The 22,525-nt window shown below is 60.9% G+C and overlaps 1 non-coding gene across 1 annotated transcript; it reads right to left on the bottom strand.

Annotated features, from left to right (window-relative positions):
* Nucleotides 1-5,108: 5,108 nt before the first annotated feature.
* Nucleotides 5,109-5,262, bottom strand: LOC144764343 (5.8S ribosomal RNA). Its single transcript, XR_013596504.1, has one exon. It is a non-coding gene; the product is annotated as a 5.8S ribosomal RNA (ribosomal RNA).
* Nucleotides 5,263-22,525: the final 17,263 nt, after the last annotated feature.

Here is a 22,525-nt window from a genome sequence, read left to right as displayed (position 1 = left end):
CTGACTCCCTCGGAGAACGAAGGGATGGGTCATTCCTATAACTTAAAACCAGTTCCATCGCTTCTTTTATATTTTGTCCAACTATCATACCTGCAGCAAACTCTTTCTGAACATTAATTAATTCTTCTAGATTTGATTCAGGGTCATCCTCTTCTAATTCCTCACGTAGAAGGAAGCACATTTCATCAAACACATATCGTTGTGTCGGTTCGTTCCATTGCATAAATGTATCTAATACATCTTGTACATTATATCTTCCAACTTTCAAAATCCATCTAAGAGCAGTGGAATCTAATATCCCTCTTTCTTCAGTACTGGGAAGCTGACTACGTCTCTGCACAGAGTCAGAGGTAGGAGTCTTAATCAGAGTTTTATAGAAGGGAGATAGAATGTTAGAGACAGAATCAGTGATTCTTCGACGAACAGAAAGTGGAGTCATAATATTAGCAGAAGCAGTAAACAGAGTAGCAGTTGGGACAGATAGATCAGGAACAGTAGGAGTAGCGGGCAAAACAGCTTGTGAACTAGCAGGTGTGAGCGATACAGGTATAGGTAAAGAAGCCGGCAACCCTGAAAGAGGGGGTGCCGAAGGAACATTAATAGTGACCACAGGAGGTACAGGAACTTGATTCAGAGGAGCAGCAACACCAGGTTGTCCAGCAACCGGTAATTGAACATTCGGTATAGGTGGAGCCGCAGCACCCTGTGCATACGGTGGGGGTGATCGTAACAAGTAAGACAACAGGGGATCCTTTTCAGGGTCCTCTACTATCTTAGCTGTACTCGATGGCAAAGCAGGATAGCACTTGTCTATTGCTAAATTATGCTCTCTATTGGCCACCTCCATTGCCTTCTCAGACTCGTTGAGTTGTAGCTGCTTAGCAGACTGTTCTAAAGTCAACTCTTGCTCTTTCTGTTCTTTCTTCAACTTTTTAATTTCTCTCTGTTTAGATTCTTTTCGCCAATAACGGAAAGAATCAAACATTGCCGGCCGGGCTTTCTTCTTGAATAATTTTGTTTCTAAATTATCAAGAACTTGAGGTTCGAAACTACCATGCAGTGGCCAACTAAGGACACCATCTTTCTCTGTGTAGTGGATCCATACCTCGTTATAAGAGATAGGGCCCACACCAAATTTGCAATATAGATCATGAAGGGGAGTTCCAATCGGAGGAACCGAACACGAGTCCTCCAACTGGGAATCCCTGTTGCAACTAAAACAAGACAACATACAATTTCTCCGACTTACCATTTTATAACCCGGAACACAATTTATAACCCGGAACACAAAACAGACGAAACACAAATTAAAAGAAAGGTGCGCACTTGAACCAAGAACTTAGGCCTACCAGAACAGACAAACGTATCGATACCCGAACTGAACTGAATGATTATCGTAACCAGAATAACCAGCGATAATCTTATGAAACCGAACCAAACCAAAAACTAAAAGGATTATCCAAACAGGAGCAACCCTTACGAAGTAACCAACTATCAACCACTTAATACTTAACTGAGGCACTGAAGACGTCACCAAGGAGAAACCCGTCACGTCTCGCCGTACTAAGGACTGCACCTCGGGTCCAAGACAGGGCGACGGTCAAGGCAACGAACCACTGCAGCCGTCTGAACGGGAACCCTCGTGGAAGAGAACGTCGGGCCACTTTTGCGATATGCCGGGATCGATGAAGTGGGGCGCCTCCCTCTGAAATCTTCACACGAAGCTTCTCGAACTCTTCAGGCTTTTGGACCGGTACCGAATGACGTCGCCCCACGTTGGGCGCCAATTGGAGTTCTGGACTTTTTGGTTCCGTCCAGAGGTGTCAGGGATAACACCCGAAGACCCCGGAGTTCAACCTGCCTCGGTGCACAAACAAACAGAAACACGGGCTTCTCGATGGTGGCGTCAAAGACCAAAGGTTTATTACTGCAGGGACACAGAAGTCACAGAAACTACACATGGGCAGTATCTAGGAGCCTGTTCAATTTGTACAAAGAGGGTTGCTCCTTATATACTGAATATTGGGCTTCAGGCAAATTTCTTTACATGTTAGCACATTCCAAAACCTTTGTATCTTAAACAATAAATATTTGGCGTTGCACAGGAATCGTCAACAATATCTGATGTCAAAACATTACGAACGAGGGGTTCCCACTATTCCATCATAATCCCATGTCAACTTTCCATTCAAGACCCGGACCGCCTCATCGTAAATTTCGTTACCTCCCCCTAATAAAGGCCCAGAAGGAAAGGAGCAGAGCCAGGTGCAGAAGATAGAAAAGTAGGATAAGAGATGTTTGTGGGTCGTAAATGGGCACGGTTACCAGCTTCGGCCGCCTAATCATGATCAGACCAACGAACACGAGAACCAGTATAGCAGGACTGGCCTCAGGCTGGGGAGGCAGCTCTTGCCGAGTCATGCTGCCACAGCGTTGCTGGCCTAAGGTGCACGTGTCACTAGCAAGGTGAATTGCCGGCTAAAGCCTACGTGTCCTTAAATGAAAAGAGGTCATTGCGTGTCCATTGACTATGTGAGGTCAAGGAATACAAAATGGCTTCCTTGTTCTAAGATGGATGCCACGGGTAGAACAGAAATGTGTTTGTAACAGGAGTGCTCTTGCTCGTAGTATAGCGAAAACACCAGGATATACTAAATGGATCATTTGCGGTTCACTGATACCAAAATTATGCATTTGTGACAATGTTACAAACACGGGTAAAATCGTCACGGAACCTCACTCGGGCCGGCCGGCCGGGCAGCTCCCCTTCTCCGCTGCTGCTCCGGGCAAGCCGAAGCGGGGAGGCGAGCAGCGGCAGTCCCCGGGGAAGGAGCATCCCAAACGGCTGCCTCGGAGTGCCCCGACCACCCTCGCTGGCTGGAACTGCGAGGGCGACTGGGTACAGGCACCTTCCGGGGCCGTCCGGGCGCTGGGTTGCCCCGGGCCATCTGGTCGCCTGGCAGCGCGACCAGATGGCCCTGTGGGCCGGGCGACCAGATGGCCCTGCGGGCCGGGCGACCAGATGGCCCTGCGGGCTGGGTGACCAGATGGCCCTGCGGGCTGAGTGACCAGATGGCCCTGCGGGCTGGCGGCCGGGCTAACTCCAACTTTTATCCTTCCCCAAAGTTCTGTAAGCCCCCACTACGTGGGGGCTTAATAGTCGAGGAAAATGGGCTCCCCGGGCAGGCCGTCGGGGAGTGGACGTGGCCTGGGCTTAACCCTCCTTGGGCCCGGGTGCTGGGGACGGGGCTCCACCGGGGCCCGGGGAGGCTCTCCCCAGCCTGGCTAGGGTTCGGAAGGTGGGACCGGGCCCGGGGCTTGAGCTCTGGCCGGCCCCGGGGTGCGCGAGCCCCCCGTCCCGCAGGCCTCCAGAGGGTCCGGGCGCTGGGGACGGGGCTCCACCGGGGCCCGGGGAGGCTCTCCCCAGCCTGGCTAGGTTTCGGAAGGTGGGACCGGGCCCGGGGCTTGAGCTCCGGCCGGCTGGGCCCGGGGTGCGCAAGCCCCCCGTCCCGCCGGCCACCAGAGGGTCCGGGCGCTGGGGACGGGGCTCCACCGGGGCCCAGGGAGGCTCTCCCCAGCCTGGCTAGGGTTCGGAAGGTGGGACCGGGCCCTGGGCTTGAGCTCCGGCCGGCGGGGCCCGGTGGTGCGCGAGCTCCCCATCCCGCCGGCCACCAGAGGGTCCGGGCACTGGGGACGGGGCTCCACCGGGGCCCGGGGAGGCTCTCCCCAGCCTGGCTAGGGTTCGGAAGGTGGGACCGGACCCGGGGCTTGAACTCCATCTGGCCAGGCCCCGAGGGTGCTGGTACCCCTCCGTCCTGCAATCCGGCCGGGGATCCGGGGCGCCCGGGACAGAGGGTCCACCGGGGCCCGGGGAGGCTCTCCCCAGCCTGGCTAGGGTTCGGAAGGTGGGACCGGACCCGGGGCTTGAACTCCATCTGGCCAGGCCCCGAGGGTGCTGGAGCCCCCTGTCCCGCAGGCCACCAGTGGGTCCGGGCGCTGGGGACGGGGCTCCACCGGGGCCCGGGGAGGCTCTCCCCAGCCTGGCTAGGGTTCGGAAGGTGGGACCGGACCCGGGGCTTGAATTCCATCTGGCCAGGCCCGAGGGTGCTGGAGCCCCCTGTCCCGCAGGCCACCAGTGGGTCCATGCGCTGGGGACGGGGCTCCACCGGTTCCCGGGGAGGCTCTCCCCAGCCTGGCTAGGGTTCGGAAGGTGGGACCAGACCCGGGGCTTGAACTCCATCTGGCCAGGCCCCGAGGGTGCTGGTACCCCTCCGTCCAGCAATCCGGCCGGGGGTCCGGGGCGCCCGGGACGGAGGGTCCACCGGGGGCCCAGGGGAGGCTCTCCCCGGCCCGGCATAGGGTTCGGAAAGCCGGGACTGGGGCCGGGGACCGGGCCCGGGGCTTGAGCCCCGTCCGGCAGGGCCCAGTGGTGCGGGAATCCCCCCTCCGTCCTGCAAGCCGGCCGGGGGTCGGAGGCGCCCGGGACGGAGGGTCCATCAGGGCCCGGGGAGGACTGAAGCCCCGGAGCCCTGCAGCCCCAGAGACCTGCAGCTCTGCAGCCCCCGGAACCCTGCAGCCCCAGAGCCCTGCAGCTCCGGGGCAGGCAGATTGGCGTCATTTTGGTCCCGGCCATCTGGTCGCCCCTCTCGCCTCGGCCATCTGGTCGCCCTGGAAGTCATGATGAGGTGCCATTCGCCTCCCGGATCCCAGCGAGGGCTCCAGGAGGTCGGGTACTTTTGCGCCTTGGGTCCCCTCTGTCACCTCGTGTGCACAGATTGCAAGAAAGTCAGGTAATTTCCCTCCGGATTACTAGGGACAGGGTACGCCCAAGGCGCGCGCTCGCAGGCAGCCGGTGGGACACCACAGACAGCCTCGCGCGGCACGCAGCCAGGCGCCCCGGGACGGGTCCCGGGGCGGACCGGTTGCCTGGCCCCTTTCTCGGGGGCCAGACGCGCCGGCGGCGTACCTCCGCGGCAGGACCCGGCGAGGGACCCTGCCACGAGCGATCGGGGGGTCTGAACTTGTGGGGGGACGAAGGGGAAGCGGAGCTAACCCTGCGACGGCCCCAGCCGCGTCCCGGGGAAGCCCCGGGGCGATTGACGATCGAGCGACCCTCAGACAGGCGTAGCCCCGGGAGGAACCCGGGGCCGCAAGGTGCGTTCGAAGTGTCGATGATCAATGTGTCCTGCAATTCACACTAATTCTCGCAGCTAGCTGCGTTCTTCATCGACGCGCGAGCCGAGTGATCCACCGCCAAGAGTCACAGGCAACTTTTCCAAAATGTTCACCCACCTGCCGGAGCAGGAGAGGCGGGAGGAAGGCGACGCCCGGGGAGGCTCTCCCCAGCCTGGCTAGGGTTCGGAAGGTGGGACCGGACCCGGGGCTTGAATTCCATCTGGCCAGGCCCCGAGGGTGCTGGAGCCCCCTGTCCCGCAGGCCACCAGTGGGTCCGTGCGCTGGGGACGGGGCTCCACCGGTTCCCGGGGAGGCTCTCCCCAGCCTGGCTAGGGTTCGGAAGGTGGGACCAGACCCGGGGCTTGAACTCCATCTGGCCAGGCCCCGAGGGTGCTGGTACCCCTCCGTCCAGCAATCCGGCCGGGGGTCCGGGGCGCCCGGGACGGAGGGTCCACCGGGGGCCCAGGGGAGGCTCTCCCCGGCCCGGCATAGGGTTCGGAAAGCCGGGACTGGGGCCGGGGACCGGGCCCGGGGCTTGAGCCCCGTCCGGCAGGGCCCAGTGGTGCGGGAATCCCCCCTCCGTCCTGCAAGCCGGCCGGGGGTCGGAGGCGCCCGGGACGGAGGGTCCATCAGGGCCCGGGGAGGCCTGAAGCCCCGGAGCCCTGCAGCCCCAGAGACCTGCAACTCTGCAGCCCCCGGAACCCTGCAGCCCCAGAGCCCTGCAGCTCCGGGGCAGGCAGATTGGCGTCATTTTGGTCCCGGCCATCTGGTCGCCCCTCTCGCCTCGGCCATCTGGTCGCCCTGGAAGTCATGATGAGGTGCCATTCGCCTCCCGGATCCCAGCGAGGGCTCCAGGAGGTCGGGTACTTTTGCGCCTTGGGTCCCCTCTGTCACCTCGTGTGCACAGATTGCAAGAAAGTCAGGTAATTTCCCTCCGGATTACTAGGGACAGGGTACGCCCGGACACCCCTCCAAGGCTGGTGGTTCTCTGCTAGGGGGACCAGATGGGCTATGCCTGGGTAACACCTCCCTAGGCCACCCGGGGCTTCCTTCCTCCAGGCCAACGGCTTGTCAAATTGCCCAGGACGGGCTCCATGGCTCTTGGGCAGTCGTCCCCCGGGCGTCCGGGGCTCCATCCCTGCCGACGGCATGCAAAAGTGCCCGGGACGGGCTCCATACGTCCCGGGCAGTCCTCCCCCGGGCGTCCGGGGCACCCATCTCCAGGAGGCCAACAGCATGGCAAAGTACCCGGGACGGGCTCCATGGGTCCCGGGCAGTCCTCCCCCAGGCATCCGGGGCTCCCTTCCCCAGGCCAACGGCATGTCAAAGTGCCCAGGATGGGCTCCACGGGCCCCGGGCGTCCGGGGCTCCCTTCCCCAGGCCAACGGCATGCCAGAGTGCCCAGGACGGGCTCCACGAGTCCCGGGCGTCCGGGGCTCCCTTCCCCGGGACACCGGCTTGTCAGAGTGCCCATGACGGGCTCCACGGGTCCCGGGTATCTGGGACTCCCTTCCCCGGGCCAACGGCATGCCGGAGTTCCCAGGACAGGCTCCACGGGTCCCGGGCGTCCGGGGCTCCCTTCCCCGGTCCGACGGCTTGTCAGAGTGCCCAGGACGGGCTCCACGGTTCCCGGGCGTCCGGGGTTCCCTTCCCCGGGTCAGCGGCATGTCAGAGTGCCCAGGACGAGTTCCACGGGTCCCGGGCAGTCCTCCCCCGGGCGTCCGGGGCTCCCTTCCCCGGGCCGTCGGCATGTCAGAGTGCCCAGGACGGGCTCCATGGGTCCCGGGCAGTCCTCCCCCCGGGCGTCCGGGGCTCCCTTCCCCGGGCCGACGGCAGGTCAGAGTGCCCAGGACGGGCTCCACGGGTCCCGGGCAGTCCTCCCCCCGGGCGTCCGGCGCTCCCTTCTCCAGGCCGATGGCAGGTCAGAGTGACCAGGACGGGCTCCACGGGTCCCGGGCAGTCCTCTCCCGGGCGTACGTGGTTGTCCGACAGATTCGGGCAGATGTGCTTTTACGAACCGGATCGGAATCGGCCCAAATAATAATAATAATAATAATAATAATAATCCACATTTGTAAGGCGCACAATCACCCGTAAGGGTCTCTAGGCGCTAGGGGCCGTCGGGAAGATTAAGCAAGCTATTGCCCAGAGTCACATGGTGCTGGGCTAATCTGCGGCCGGTGCCGGGGATCGAACCCTGATCTCTGGGATGCTCGAGGGTTACTACGCGCTCTACAAAAACCTTAAATAAAAAAAAATCTCCAGATTCCGGAGTCAGCCGCCCTAGCCGCGGCGCCAGCTATTTCCCAGAGTCACCTGGTGCTGGGCTAATCTGCCGCCGGTGCCGGGGATCGAACCGTGATCTCCAGATTCCGGAGTCAGCCTCCCTAGCCGCAGCGCCAGCTACTTCCCAGAGTCACGTGGTGCTGGGCTAATCTGCGGCCGGTGCCGGGGATCGAACCCTGATCTCTGGGATGCTCGAGGGTTACTACGCGCTCTACAAAAACCTTAAATAAAAAAATCTCCTGATTCCGGAGTCAGCCGCCCTAGCCGCGGCGCCAGCTATTTCCCAGAGTCACCTGGTGCTGGGCTAATCTGCCGCCGGTGCCGGGGATCGAACCGTGGTCACCAGATGGGGATATCCCAAAAATCTGGCATGGATACGGGGCGCCAGGACTGGTTTGAAGACCCCTGCTATAGGGGCTGTCAACGCGAAACCTGCTGGGTTCGATTCCGATCCATGTCAGAAGGTCCGTATGAATATCAGTGGTATTCAAACCTGTCCTGGCGCCCCGTATCCATGCCAGATTTTTGGGATAGCCCCATCTGGTGATCACGGTTCGATCCCCGGCACCGGGAGTACGTGGTTGTCCGACATTCGGTCGGATGTGCTTTTACGTACCGGATCGGAATCGGCCCCAATAAAATCGTACGTGAAATATATAGCAAGTCAACCTGAAATCTGCTGGGTCGGAATGGGCTCGATTCCGATCCGTGTCGAAAGGTTAGGAGTCCGTACGAATTTGTCAAGACGGCATGGCAGAGTGCCCGGGATGGGCTCCATGGCTCTTGGGCAGTCGTCCCCCGGGCGTCCGGGGCTCCATCCAGGCCGACGGCATGGCAGAGTGCCTGGAACGGGCTCCATGCGTCCCGGGCCTTCGTCCCCCGGGCGTCCGGGGCTCCATCCAGGCTGACAGCATGGCAGAGTGCCCGGGTCGGGCTCCATGGTTTTCAGGGTGGTCCTCCCCTGGGTGTCGGGGCGCTCCAGGCCGAAGGCATGGAAAAGTGCCCAGGAAGGGCTCCATGCGTCCCGGGCATTCGTCCCCCGGGCGTCCGGGGCTCCATCCAGGCTGACGGTATGGCAGAGTGCCCGGGTCGGGCTCCATGGCTTTCACGGTGGTCCTCCCCTGGGTGTCTGGGGGCTCCAGGCCGAAGGCATGGAAAAGTGCCCAGGACGGGCTCCATGCGTCCCGGGCACGGGCACGGGGACGGGGACAGGGTCGGGAGAGTCCAGGCGGCTTCACTTCCGTGTCCAGCCATCTGATCGCCCAGATTCCCTCGGCCATCTGGTCGCCCGGATCCCCCCCGGGCATCTGGTCGCCCGCAACGCTTTCATATGGGGCGACCAGATGGCCGAACTTCCCTGGAAGTCCCGATGAGGTGCCATTCGCTGCCCGGATCCCAGCGAGGGCTCCAGGAGGTCGGGTACATTCGCGCCTTGGGTCCCCTCTGTCACCTCGCGTGCACAGATTACAAGAAAAGGGGGTAATTTTCCTCCGGATTACTAGGGAGAAGGGTACGCCCGGACACCCCTCCGAGGCTGGTGGTTCTCTGCCATGGGGACCAGATGGCTGGGCAACACCTCCCTAGGCCACCCGGGGTTTCCTTCCTCCAGGCCAACTGCATGTCAAATTGCCCAGGACGGGCTCCATGGCTCCTGGGTAGTCGTCCCCCGGGTGTCCGGGGCTCCATCCAGGTTGACGGCATGGAAAAGTGCCCAGGACGGGCTCCATGCGTCCCGGGCATTCGTCCCCTGGGCGTCCGGGGCTCCATCTAGGCTGACGGTATGGCAGAGTGCCCGGGTCGGGCTCCATGGTTTTCACGGTGGTCCTCCCCTAGGTGTCTGGGGGCTCCAGGCCGAAGGCACGGAAAAGTGCCCAGGACGGGCTCCATGCGTCCCGGGCATTCGTCCCCCGGGCTTCCGGGGCTCCATCCAGGCTGACGGCATGACAGAGTGCCCGGGTTGGGCTCCATGGGTCCCGTGCAGCCCTCCCCCGGGCGTCCGGGGCTCCCACCGCCAGGCCGACGGCATGTCAAAGTGCCCAGGACGGGCTCCATGAGTCCGGGACAGTCCTCCCCCGGGCGTCCGGGACACCCATCTCCAGGAGGCCAACGGCATTGGCAAAGTACCCAGGACGGGCTCCATGGGTCCCGGGCAGACCTCCCTTGGGCGTCCGGGGCACCCATCTCCATGAGGCCAACGGCATTGGCAAAGTACCCAGGACGGGCTCCATGGGTCCCGGGTAGACCTCCCCCGGGCGTCCGGGGCACCCATCTCCATGAGGCCAACGGCATTGGCAAAGTACCCAGGACGGGCTCCATGGGTCCCGGGCAGACCTCCCCCCGGGCGTCCGGGGGCTCCCACCTCCAGGCCGACGGAATGTCAAAGTACCCAGGACGGGCTCCACGGGTCCCGGGCATTCCTCCCCCAGGTCGTCCGGGCCCTAGAGCTCCGGTGGTCCAACCTGCGCCTGAGGCCCAGCCGGGGTCCAAGAGCCCTGCCTTGCGTGGGCAGGCAGTCAGGAACCCTACCGCGAAGGCTTGGGATGGATGGGGAGCTGGGAGTCCTTTCGATCCCGGCCCTCTGGTCGCCCGCGATGCTTTCCAATGGGGCGACCAGATGGCCGGGCTTCCCTGGAAGTCCCGATGAGGTGCCATTCGGCTCCTGGATCCCAGCTAGGGCTCCATGAGGTCGGGTTCTTTTACGCCTTGGGTCCCCTCTGTCACCTCGCGTGCACGGATTGCAAGAAAGGGGGGTAATTTCCCTCCGGATTACTAGGGGCAGGGTACGCCCGGACACCTTTCCAGGGCTGGTGGTTCTCTGCCCGGGGGGACCAGATGAGATATGCCTGGGCAACACCTCCCCCGGGCGTCTGGGGGCTCCATTCTCCGGGCCAACGGCATGGCTCAATGCCCAGGACGGGCTCCACGTGTCCCGGACAGACCTCCCCTGGGCGTCCGGGGCACCCATCTCCAGGAGGCCAACGGGATGGCAAAATACCCGGGAAGGGCTCCACGGGTCCCGGGCAGCCTTCCCCCGGGCGTCCGGGGCTCCCACCTTTAGGCCGACGGCATGTCACACTGCCCAGGACGGGCTCCATGGGCCCCGGACAGACCTCCCCCGGGCGTCCGGGGCACCCATCTCCAGGAGGCCAACGGGATGGCAAAGTACCCGGGAAGGGCTCCACGGGTCCCGGGCAGCCTTCCCCCGGGCGTCCGGGGCTCCCACCTCCAGGCCGACGGCATGTCACAGTGCCCAGGACGGGCTCCATGGGCCCCGGACAGCCCTCCCCCCGGGCGTTCGGGGCACACATCTCCAGGAGGCCAACGGCGTTGCAAAGTACCCGGAAAGGACTCCACGGGTACCGGGCAGTCCTCCCCCGGGCGTCCGGGGCACCCATCTCCATGAGGCCAACGGCATTGGCAAAGTACCCGGGAGGGGCTCCACGGGTCCCGGGCAGGCCTCCCCCGGGCGTCCAGGGCACCCACCTCCAGGCCGACGGCATGTAAAAGTGCCCAGGACGGGCTCCATGGGTCCCGGGCAGCCCACCCCCGGGCATCTGGGGCACCCATCTCCAGGAGGCCAACGGCGTTGCAAAGTACCCGGGAAGGGCTCCACGGGTACCGGGCAGTCCTCCCCCGGGCGTCCGGGGGGCTCCCTTCTCCAGGCCGACGGCATGGTTCAATGCCCAGGACGGGACGTCAAGTGGCCAGGACGGGCTCCATGCGTCCCGGGCATTCGTCCCGGGACGGGGACGGGGTGGGGAAGAGTCCAGGCGGCTTCACCTCCATGCCCGGCCATCTGGTCGCCCGGATTCCCTCGGCCATCTGGTCGCCCGGATCCCCTCGGGCATCTGGTCGCCCGCAACGCTTTCCTATGGGGGGGGACCAGATGGCCGAACTTCCCTGGAAGTCTTAATGAGGTGCCATTCGCCTCCCGGATCCCAGCGAGGGCTCCATGAGGTCGGGTTCTTTCACGCCTTGGGTCCCCTCTGTCACCTCGCGTGCACAGATTGCAAGAAAGGGGGGTAATTTGCCTCCGGATTACTATGGGGCAGGGTATGCCCGGACACCCCTCCAGGGTTGGTGGTTCTCTGCCATGGGGACCAGATGGGATATGCCTGGGCAACACCTCCCTAGGCCACCCGGAGCTTCCTTCCTCCAGGCCAACTGCATGTCAAATTGCCCAGGACGGGCTCCATGGCTCTTGGGCAGTCGTCCCCCGGGCGTCCGGTGCTCCATCCAGGCCGACGGCATGGCAGAGTGCCCGGGACAGGCTCCATGCGTCCCGGGCCTTCGTCCCCCCGGGCGTCCGGGGCTCCATCCAGGCTGACGGCGTGGCAGAGTGCCCGGGACGGGCTCCACGGGCCCCGGGCGTCCGGGGCTCCCTTCCCCGGGCCAGCGGCATGTCAGAGTGCCCAGGACGGGCTCCACGGGCCCCGGTCGTCCGGGGCACCCTTCCCCGGGCCAGCGGCATGTCAGAGTGCCCAGGACCAAGTCCACGGGTCCCGGGCAGTCCTCCCCCGGGCGTCCGGGGCTCCCTTCCCCGGGCCAAAGCATTTCAGAGTGCCCAGGACGGGCTCCACGGGTTCCGGGCGTCCAGGTCTCCCTTCCCCGGGCCAACGGCTTGTCAGAGTGCCCAGGACGGGCTCCACGGGCCCCGGGCGTCCGGGGCACCCTTCCCCGGGCCAGCGGCATGTCAGAGTGCCCAGGACGAGTTCCACGGGTCCCGGGCAGTCCTCCCCCCCGGGTGTCCGGGGCTCCCTTCCCCGGGCCAAAGCATTTCAGAGTGCCCAGGACGGGCTCCACGGGTCCCGGACGTCCGGGGCTCCCTTCCCCGGGCCAACGGCATACAGGAGTGCCCAGGACGGGCTCCACGGGTCCCGGACGTCCGGGGCTCCCTTCCCCGGGCCAACGGCATACAGGAGTGCCCAGGACGGGCTCCACAGGTCCCGGTCGTCTGGGGCTCCCTTCCCCGGGCCAACGGCTTGTCAGAGTGCCAAGGACGGGCTCCACGGGTCCCGGTCGTCTGGGGTCCCTCCCCCGGGCCAACAGCAGGTCAGAGTGCCCAGGACGGGCTCCACGGGTCCCGGGCAGCCCGCCCCCCGGGCGTTCGGGGCACCCATCTCCAGGAGGCCAACGGCATTGCAAAGTACCCGGGAAGGGCTCCACGGGTACCGGGCAGTCCTCCCCCGGGCGTCCGGGGCTCCCTTCTCCAGGCCAACGGCATGGTTCAATGCCCAGGACGGGCTCCATGTGTCCCGGACAGACCTCCCCCGGGCGTCCGGGGCACCCATCTCCAGGCCAACGGCATGGCTCAATGCCCAGGACGGGCTCCATGGGTCCGGGGAGGCGTCCCATGCGCCTCCGGGCTTGGGAGCCCCGGCTGGGTCCAGGGGCCCGGGCGGGCCCCGGGTCGGGTGCTCCGGCCCTGGTCCCTGTCTCCCAGCCTACCGCACTGCCAAGGGCCTAGGAATGGGTTCCGTTGTTCCCGGGGAGCCTCCCCTTGCTTGGCTGGGTTCAGGAGCAGTGGCTAGGGCCCCTGAGGGCCCGGGGAGGGCGGCCTCCCCACCCCGGGCTCTGTCCTTGGTCCTGCTGCCTGGCAGGGTGCCCGGGACGGGGTCCCGAGGGACCGGGGAGGCGTCCCATGCACCTCCGGGCTTGGGAGCCCCGGCTGGGTCCAGGGGCCCGGCCAGGCCCCGGGTCGGGTGCTCCGGCCCTGGGCCCTGTCTCCCAGCCTGCCGCACTGCCAAGGGCCCGGGAAGGGGTTCCGATGTGCCCGGGGAGCCTCCCCTTGCTTGGCTGGGTTCAGGAGCAGTGGCTAGGGCCCCTGCGGGCCCGGGGAGGGCGGTCTCCCCACCCCGGGCTCTGTCCTTGGTCCTGCTGCGTGGCAGGGTGCCCGGGACGGGGTCCGGAGGGACCGGGGAGGCGTCCCATGCACCTCCGGGCTTGGGAGCCCCGGCTGCGTCCAGGGGCCCGGCCGGGCCCCGGGTCGGGTGCTCCGGCCCTGGGCCCTGTCTCCCAGCCTGCCGCACTGCCAAGGGCCCGGGAAGGGGTTCCGATGTGCCCGGGGAGCCTCCCCTTGCTTGGCTGGGTTCAGGAGCAGTGGCTAGGGCCCCTGAGGGCCCGGGGAGGGCGGCCTCCCCACCCCGGGCTCTGTCCTTGGTCCTGCTGCATGGCAGGGTGCCCGGGACGGGGTCCGGAGGGACCGGGGAGGCGTCCCATGCGCCTCCGGGCTTGGGAGCCCCGGCTGGGTCCAGGGGCCCGGGCGGGCCCCGGGTCGGGTGCTCAGGCCCTGGGCCCTGTCTCCCAGCCTGCCGCACTGCCAAGGGCCCGGAAAGGGGTTCCGATGTGCCCGGGGAGCCTCCCCTTGCTTGTCTGTGTTCAGGAGCTCCATCCGGGGCCCCTGAGGGCCCCGGGGAGGGTGGCCTCCCCACCCCGGGCTCCGTCCTGGGTCCTGCCGCGGGGCAGGGTGCCCGGGACGGGGTCCGGCGGGCCCGGGGAGGCTTCCCCTGTGCCTCCGGGCCTGGGAGCCCTGGCTGGGTCCAGGGGCCCGGTCGGGGCCCCGGGTCGGGCGCTCCGGCCCTGGGCCCGGTCCCCCGGGCTGCCGCTCCACCCAGGGCCCAGGACAGGGGTCCGTCGGTCCCTTGCAGGCCTCCCCTGCTTGTCAAGGTGTAAGCGGGCCCCGGGTCGGAGGGCCCGCCGGCCCCTGGCAGCCTCCATGGCTGTGGACCGGCTGGGGCCCCGGGCCTCCGGCCCGGCATGCCCCGGGCGCCCGCTCCCTCCTTCGTGGGGGCACGGGGCGACCGGATGGCGTCCCTTTCGTGCCCGGCCATCTGGTCGCCCGGATCCCCTCGGCCATCTGGTCGCCCGTATCCCCTCGGCCATCTGGTCGCCCCTATCCCCTCGGCCATCTGGTCTCCCGGATCGCCTCGGCCATCTGGTCGCCCGCAATGCTTTCCAATGGGGGCGACCAGATGGCCGAACTTCCCTGGAAGTCCCGATGAGGTGCCATTTGCCTCCCGGATCCCAGCGAGGGCTCCAGGAGGTCGGGTACTTTCGCGCCTTGGGTCCCCTCTGTCACCTCTAGTGCACGGATTACAAGAAAGGGGGGTAATTTTCCTCCGGATTACTAGGGAGAGGGTCAGTCAGACCTCCGTGTGGTCTGGCGATTCTGAATCAGGGGAAGGCAGGACCCGGGCCCTCTCGCCGGGGCCCCCAGGGGCCTGGGTACGCACCTGCTGCTTAGCCCCCTTGCCGATGGGCCTTTTCCTCCGAGTTTGCTCAGGCAGGCCCCCGCGAGGTCTGGCCATGCTGAGACGGGGCCAGGCAGCACCCGGGCCCGCCCGCCGGGGCCCCCAGGGGCCCGGGAATGCACCTGCCTCTCAGCCCTTTCCCGATGGTCCTTTTTCTCCGAGTTTTTTTCCACAGTCTGACCTCCGATAGGTCCGGCGGTTCCGAATCAGGGGAAGGCAGGACCCGGGCCCGCCCGCCGGGGCCCCCAGGGGCCCGGGTACGCACCTGCCGCTCAGCCCCCTTGCCGATGGGCCTTTTCCTCCGAGTTTGCTCAGGCAGGCCTCCCCGAGGTCTGGCCATGCCGAGACGGGGACAGGCAGCACCCGGGCCCGCCTCGCGGGGCCCCCAGGGGCCCGGGTATGCACCTGCCTCTCGGCCCCTTCCCGATGGTCCCTTTTCTTAGGAGTTTGCTCAGGCAGACCTCCGTGAGGTCCGGGGATGCCAGGAGACTTTTTCCCGGCTGTACTCTCTGATCGATTGGGCACTCTCGGTCCGTTTAGGGATGGACTGCTTGGCCAGCCTCGGCTGTTGTTTCAAGCAATTAGCTTCCACCCCGCATGGACCGTCCGACTCGAGGGCCTGCCTGCCGCCCGGCGGGAGGCCCCTTTCAACCCAGCAGAGCGAAGGCCGAGCGGCCCCGGCAGCTCGTGCCCCCCAGTGGTCCGACCCGAGCAGGAGGGGTCGGGTGGCGCCAGGCCCTCGGATGCCTGCTGCCCAGCAGGTCCGTTAGGCCCCGCGCGCCACTCCGCCGCCCCTCTCTGCCTCAGCACGTTTCCACAGCAGCTCGGAACGACCGTTCCGAGGGGTGCCGCCGCTGCCAGGCTCCGGCACCCCTGCCTCTCACTCAGGCTGCGCCTCGGCCCGCCTCTCCCTCCCGGGGGAGACGGCTGGGCCTGCCGGTGCCCATGCGACCGCGCCACTGCTCCACACCCCTGCAGCGAGACCTCCCGCCCAGGCGGGGCAGGCTCCTGGCAGGCTCCCGAGAGACCGAAGGGGTGCGCGAAGGTTGCCGGTCGGGGAGATGGGCACGCGGCTCCCACCCCGTCGTCAGGTGCGGCTACCTGGTTGATCCTGCCAGTAGCATATGCTTGTCTCAAAGATTAAGCCATGCACGTGTAAGTACACACGGCCGGTACAGTGAAACTGCGAATGGCTCATTAAATCAGTTATGGTTCCTTTGATCGCTCCATCTGTTACTTGGATAACTGTGGTAATTCTAGAGCTAATACATGCCGACTGTGAGAAGTTGGCCTGATGTGCAGTGCTCACTATTCTAGTGATCACTATATATCAGTCCAAACAACCCTTCTTGATGATTGGTTGTAAGCCAACCTTATAGACCAGCTATCCTAGTAGCATGGATACGAGCAGTCTAAGGCTAAGACTCTAGAGGGCGTGTTAAGCCAGCTGTTTTACCATCACATTACCCCTTGAACACCCAGTGAAAGGACACCACACAAGTGTTATGAAAATAAACAGTGTATTTATTAGAATCACAACAACCCTGTAATCTTTATGAGGACAGGGTGCTAGGCACACAACAAAACTCTTACGAAAATACTTAAGTTAGCACGTTATACACAAATGCCCGAGGGGCGCGAAAAACCATATACTTTAAAAGTGGAATGCGAATTACTAGCAGGTAAGTAACAGTTCTAATAGGCTTTGGAATCGCTAGGACTTGACTAGGGAATCGTTAGATTACTACTAGGAGACCTAGGGGACTCGGGTGCAGAGTGTGCACTCTCACGCGGGATGCGGGACAAAGTCTATGGGAGCTAGTAAAGGCAAAGTTAGTGTTCACGGGCGAACCCGACCTGGTAGGAAGAAAACGACAGTGGATCCTGACCCTAGGATAGTGAGGCTATGCTGGGACACCGAAGTGCCGAAGTTACCTAGCCCAGGGGCTGCAGCTGCATAGGTCTGAAAAGACGTCGGGGATCTCGTTGCCGGACCAGGAGCCTGGAAGAAGGAAGTTGCTGGCAGGCGACCAGTGAAGAAAAGTTCGATGGATCCAAGCCTGGATCAAGGAAGAAGGAAACCTGAAAGCAGAGGGGACCAAGTTCTTGAATCACTAGCCAGTGATTAAGTGGGCACCAGGATGGCACCGGGCGAAGTCACCGCAGTCAGGTGAGTGGGCGCTGCTGGGCTCTGCAGTCTCTCGGACCAGGAGGCGTTGTCGGCGACCAGGATGGAGGTGCGAGCTGTCCCACGAAGGTTCTTGCTGTCGACGTCGCTGGACCCAGGATTGGGCAACAAGTCTTGGCAAATGCAAGGCCCACGCGGTGGACCTAAAATGGCGTCTTGAGTGGACCAGGAGGGTCCAGGGTACTTCTCCGATGGAGGAAAGCAAGGGCCAGTCTGGAGCAACCAGACCAGCAGCAGAAATGTCGTCGGGCGTCGTCAGGAAGGCCACAAGCCAGCGGGCTAGTAGCCAAACAACGCGGTGAGCAGCAAAAAGCAGAAGGGCCCCACGCAGATCGTGGAGATGCTGGGGGGCTGCTCTTCGGTGCTGGAGCTGCTCAGGGTGGGGGCTTCTCGGACCCCAAAGCACTCACCAGGAATTCACTTGGCGGGCTTGCTGGAAAGAAGTCGTGCAGTCTTGAAGATGGCCGGTCCCTCGAGGTCTCGTCACACCCACGAATCTCAGCGTGACTGATGATGCAGGTAGAGGTCAGAGGTGCCAGGGAAGCCGGTTCTCGTCGAGCTGGGCAGTCTTGATCCGGAGGAGAGACTTGCAGCAGACCGCAGTGTTCTTAAGATGGTGCCTGCGGATGCAGGGTGACTACTCCTTAGTCACAAGGGAGAAATCTTAGGAAGAAGTCTTGAGTTCCTTTCGTGGAAAGTAGTTTCAGGATTCAAAGATGATCTGATTTGGAAGGGGGCCAGTTCCTACCTTTATCCTGTAAAAGGGGGCTGGCACGCGACTAGGTCCTGCCCTATGGGTGGGACCAGGAGGGGGGTGGTTACACCCACTTCCTTGGCGGGCTTTCCCCAGGCCAGGGGCTGGAGTGCCCCTGGAACTGGTTTCAGCCGGCCTATGCACAGTGAGCACCGGGGTGCCACTTGCAGTCACCTTCCTCTAAAGCCCTGCCTACCTACAATACACAAAACCCTGTCTGGGACGGTGCTGGCACCGCCCCTGGCAGGAAACCCTTTGTCTTTATCTCCTGCTCTGGGAGGACTCCCAGCAGCAGGAGGGCAGACTTGTGTCTCGGTGGCAGCATCCATTTTGTGGATGCTAAGGCTCTGTCTGACTTTAACCGGGGTTAGGGGTTACATACATGTCGTGTCCCTCTAGAAGGGTGGAATGCTAACCCCGTCGCCAGAATTGGCGAGGGGTTAGTATTCCAATTCGTATGACACCTTACTCGACATGTTTTGATAAAGCGATACCAGAGTTGGCACATAACCGCGAGGATTATAATGCACTTAAGAGTATATGGTATGCGATATCATGGAAACGGCTAAGGGATGGATCCCGAAAGCCGCAGACAGGCTCAGCTCATGCCAGAGCACCATCTCACACGATTCCAAGCACTCTGCCTTCAGGATTGTTAAGGCCTGCCATAGGAGTGACTGATAGGAGATCTGTGTGTCCATTTTAGGGTTAGATATAGGTATACTATATCTAAAGCAAAGGGTGATTACACCACCTTGCCCCAGCTGTCAAGCAGCCAGTTGTGTCAGATTTGGATGGCCAGCCAGGGGTGGCATAATACATGCTGCAGCCCCTGGTAGGCCCTGGGTACACCTATGCCCTGGGTACCTAAGGTACACTGTACAGGGACTGATAAGGTGACTCAGTATCCAATTTAGATATGTACCTAAGGTACATGGAATCCATTTTACAGAGAGAGCAGTAGGCCTGGGGTCCTGAATAGCAGGGCCCCAGGTCAACTAAGTCAGAAAACCAGCAAAACACCAGGCAAAAAGTTGGGGGCAACCATAGTCAGGGATTTACCTTCCTACATAACCCCCCCCCAAACGAAAGGAGATAAGGCTATCCTTGCCAGGTAAGCCTATATTGCCTGAGTGGCCATATAAGGAAGAACCAGCACTGGCATGGTTACCCCCTATCTCATGGTCCACTAAGCAATCCCTCACCCTAAGGGTGTCTGAGGGTCTCCACCATAGGGAATCTCTACCTGTGGTGTGTTTTGGCAAAGTAAAAGGCTGGTGCTGAAATGGAGTACTGAAGTGAGGCTCCACTAATTTTGGGCTCAGCTTCCTCCAATCATTTTCCACCATATAGGCCTTTCTTTCCAAGACTGAGTTGTTTTGGGCTCTCAGGGTCAACCTCTGGCTACCTACAGCTGGAGGTTGGGTCCCTCTGTTTGGCTTACTGGAGGGACAGGTCAGGTCTGGGGCCCTCAGGTCCCAAGTTTGGCTGTGCCCAACAGTGTCCATCTGTGGGAGGTCCCTAACTAAATTTAAGGGGGATCCCTCAGGAGTCTGTTTTATTTTCACTTGGCTAGGATTACTAGCTTCAGTGCCCTTAATCTGTGAATTGGGAAGTTCTTTTGGACAGGGGGCCCTTTGGGGTCCAACACTGGCCTCCCTGACCTCTACAGCCCTGGGCTGACTGAGGCAGGGTAGAGAGGGGCAGGTTACCTGCTCCAGACTGGGTCCCACCTTGGAAGGGTCCACTGACATCAGGGGTTCTGCCAGGCTAGGCCTGACTACCTCTGTGGCAGTTTCTTCACAAGGGGTCAGATCAGTTCCCTGAGGAGGCTGACCCTTTCCTAAAGTCTGGTGGGAGGGAGATTTCTCTTCCTCCTCAATACTCTCTGTCTGAGTGGAGTGATCCATAGTTTCAGGCTTCACAACACTATCATCTGTCTGAGTTTGAGCTGTGGCCATCACAACTCTCCCACCCTTTTCAGGAGGGGGCTCAGTTTGGGTGTGGGCTGTTACCATGACAGCCTTGACAACCTGTTCTGGGAAGGAAGTTGTCTGAGATTGGGTTGTGACTGGCACAACCCTCCTGACCTGTTCAGGGAGGACATCTTGGACTGGGGCTGTGGCTATCACTGCCCCACTAACCTTACCATGGATGTTTACCATTTTAGAATGGGTTTCTTGCTCAACTTCAGCCCAGGCTGAGAGCTCTAAATCATTCCCCAGTAGGCAATCTACAGGCAAGTTTGGTGACACTGCCACTCTCTTGTGGCCAGTGACACCTCCCCAGCTGAGATTGACCACTGCCATGGGATGATCTCTCTGTACTCCATCAATATTGGTCACCTGGTATGTGGCACCAGGTAAAAGTTGCCTTGAGGGGACTAGACTCTCAGTCACCATAGTGATGCTAGCCCCTGTATCTCTATAGGCCTCAACTTTTATACCATTGATGAGGGGCTCCTGTCTGTACTTGCCCAAAGTGTTGGGACAAGTTGTGAAGTTGGCAAACCCCATGCCAGTCTCACAGACAAGAGTATCTAAGTTTGGGGACCTGGTTAGGCCAGAGTCCCCAGGAACTCCCAAAGTAAATGCACCCAAATTCTTGGGGGCACTCCCACCACCTGGGGGATTACTACTAGTAGTAACAGGAGGTTTGGGAATGTTACTTGGGGGTATGTTTTCCTTATTGTTATTCTTTGGGCAACTGCTGTCAGTTTTTAAATGACCCACCTGTTTACAGGGATAACAGTAAGGCTTCTTCTGGTTGTTGGAAGGATTCTGGGACCCACCCCCCTCAGAGGATTTTTGGGGCCCTGATGTGGTTTGATCTGGAGATTTATTCCCACCCTTCTCTTGAGGCTTGGTTGATTCCTTTTTCTGGTCACCACCTTGGTTCTTGGGCCTAATCCTGGTTCTGACCCATTTGTCTGCCCTCTTACCCAATTCTTGTGGAGAGGTCAGCTCAGAGTCTACCAGGTGCTGGTGTAATAACTGGTTCTGACAATTATTTAAGACTTGCTCTCTCATAATAAGATTATATAATCCTGTGAAGTCAGTAACCTTGCTACCCAGTAGCCAGCCTTCCAAAGCCTTAGTGGCACAATCAACAAAGTCAGACCAGTCCTGAGACTGAGTTTTCTGGGTATCCCTGAACAGCAACCTGTACTGCTCAGTGGTTAAGCCAAACCCATCAACCAGTGCATTTTTCAGGACCTGGTAATCATTAGCATCCTCCACTCTTGTAGTGAGGAGCTTATCTCTACCTTTACCATCAAAGGAGAGCCACAGTATAGCTGCCCACTGACTCTGGGGAATGCCCTGCACAGTGCAGGCCCTCTCCAGAGCAGCCATCCATTTCTGGATATCATCCCCTTGCTTAAAGGGGGGCACTATTTTAGTCAGGTGTTTAGTATCTAAACCCTTCTCTCTATCTCTTGGGAGATTGCTGCCACCAGTGGGAGCTAGCCCACTCATCTGCTGCTCTCTTGCCAGGGCAAGCTTCTCTTTGGCCAGGGCAATTTCTTCCCTTTCAATCCTCAGTTCAGCTTGTCTCATCCTAGCTTCATGCCCCCTTCTCTGAGGGGAAGTAAATCTCCTCTGTGGAGGATTCCTTCTCCCCTGAGAAGAGGCATTAGAGTGCAGAGATCTATTGGAGTCCCTAGAAAGAGATCTATCCCTCCTAACTCCAAGGTTAGGCCCACTTCGGGTTAGTACTGGGGGGCCCCCAGATCCTAGCCCAAGTAAGTCTAAGTTGGTCCTAGTTAGCCTTCTGACTACCTCAAGACCTTTGTCTACCTCATCCCCAGAGAGTACCTCCTGATCCTCCTCCTCAACTGCTGAATCAGTGTTGGGGAGATCTGGATCCCCAGAGGTTCCCTCTAAGGCTGGCATGTTCTCATGTAACTGAGAAAGCTTTCTGGCATCATATGTCTCTAAGAGACCTATCAGAAAGGGAGTCGTGGGGTTAGACCCCTGCTTCAGTTTTCTGGAGACACAGATTTGTCTCATCTCCTGGAAACTGAGAGCTGCATATCTTGAAGTGACCTGTGGAGGATCAACACTGACCAGGGGAGTCTCAGTAGATTCTCCCTGGGTAGACATGCTTTTCTAGTGAGGTGTAAGTGGTGCACTTACCTACACTATATGTTTGCCTACTGATCCCTTGCTAGAGTTGTAGTTTAGGGTGTGCTAGGCCCTAGGAGCTACAACAGCTGGTTCAGTAGAACTCAGAGTATTCTAAGCTAAGTTATATGTACCTTTAGTACTTATGTGATCTTTCACAAGATATTCTTAGGGCATGTGTGGTAAAACAACAGCAAGCTCAAATCCCAACCGCTGCTCACCAATGTGAGAAGTTGGCCTGATGTGCAGTGCTCACTATTCTAGTGATCACTATATATCAGTCCAAACAACCCTTATTGATGATTGGTTGTAAGTCAACCTTATAGACCAGCTATCCTAGTAGCATGGATACGAGCAGTCTAAGGCTAAGACTCTAGAGGGCGTGTTAAGCCAGCTGTTTTACCATCACATTACCCCTTGAACACCCAGTGAAAGGACACCACACAAGTGTTATGAAAATAAACAGTGTATTTATTAGAATCACAACAACCCTGTACTCTTTATGAGGACAGGGTGCTAGGCACACAACAAAACTCTTACGAAAATACTTAAGTTAGCACGTTATACACAAATGCCCGAGGGGCGCGAAAAACCATATACTTTAAAAGTGGAATGCGAATTACTAGCAGGTAAGTAACAGTTCTAATAGGCTTTGGAATCGCTAGGACTTGACTAGGGAATCGTTAGATTACTACTAGGAGACCTAGGGGACTCGGGTGCAGAGTGTGCACTCTCACGCGGGATGCGG

The sequence above is a fragment of the Lissotriton helveticus genome, chromosome 6, assembly GCF_964261635.1.
Source record: "Lissotriton helveticus chromosome 6, aLisHel1.1, whole genome shotgun sequence".
Lineage (NCBI taxonomy): Eukaryota > Metazoa > Chordata > Amphibia > Caudata > Salamandridae > Lissotriton > Lissotriton helveticus.
The sequence above is the reverse complement of the archived record's forward strand: the minus strand, read 5'-3'. Positions and strand labels throughout refer to the sequence as shown.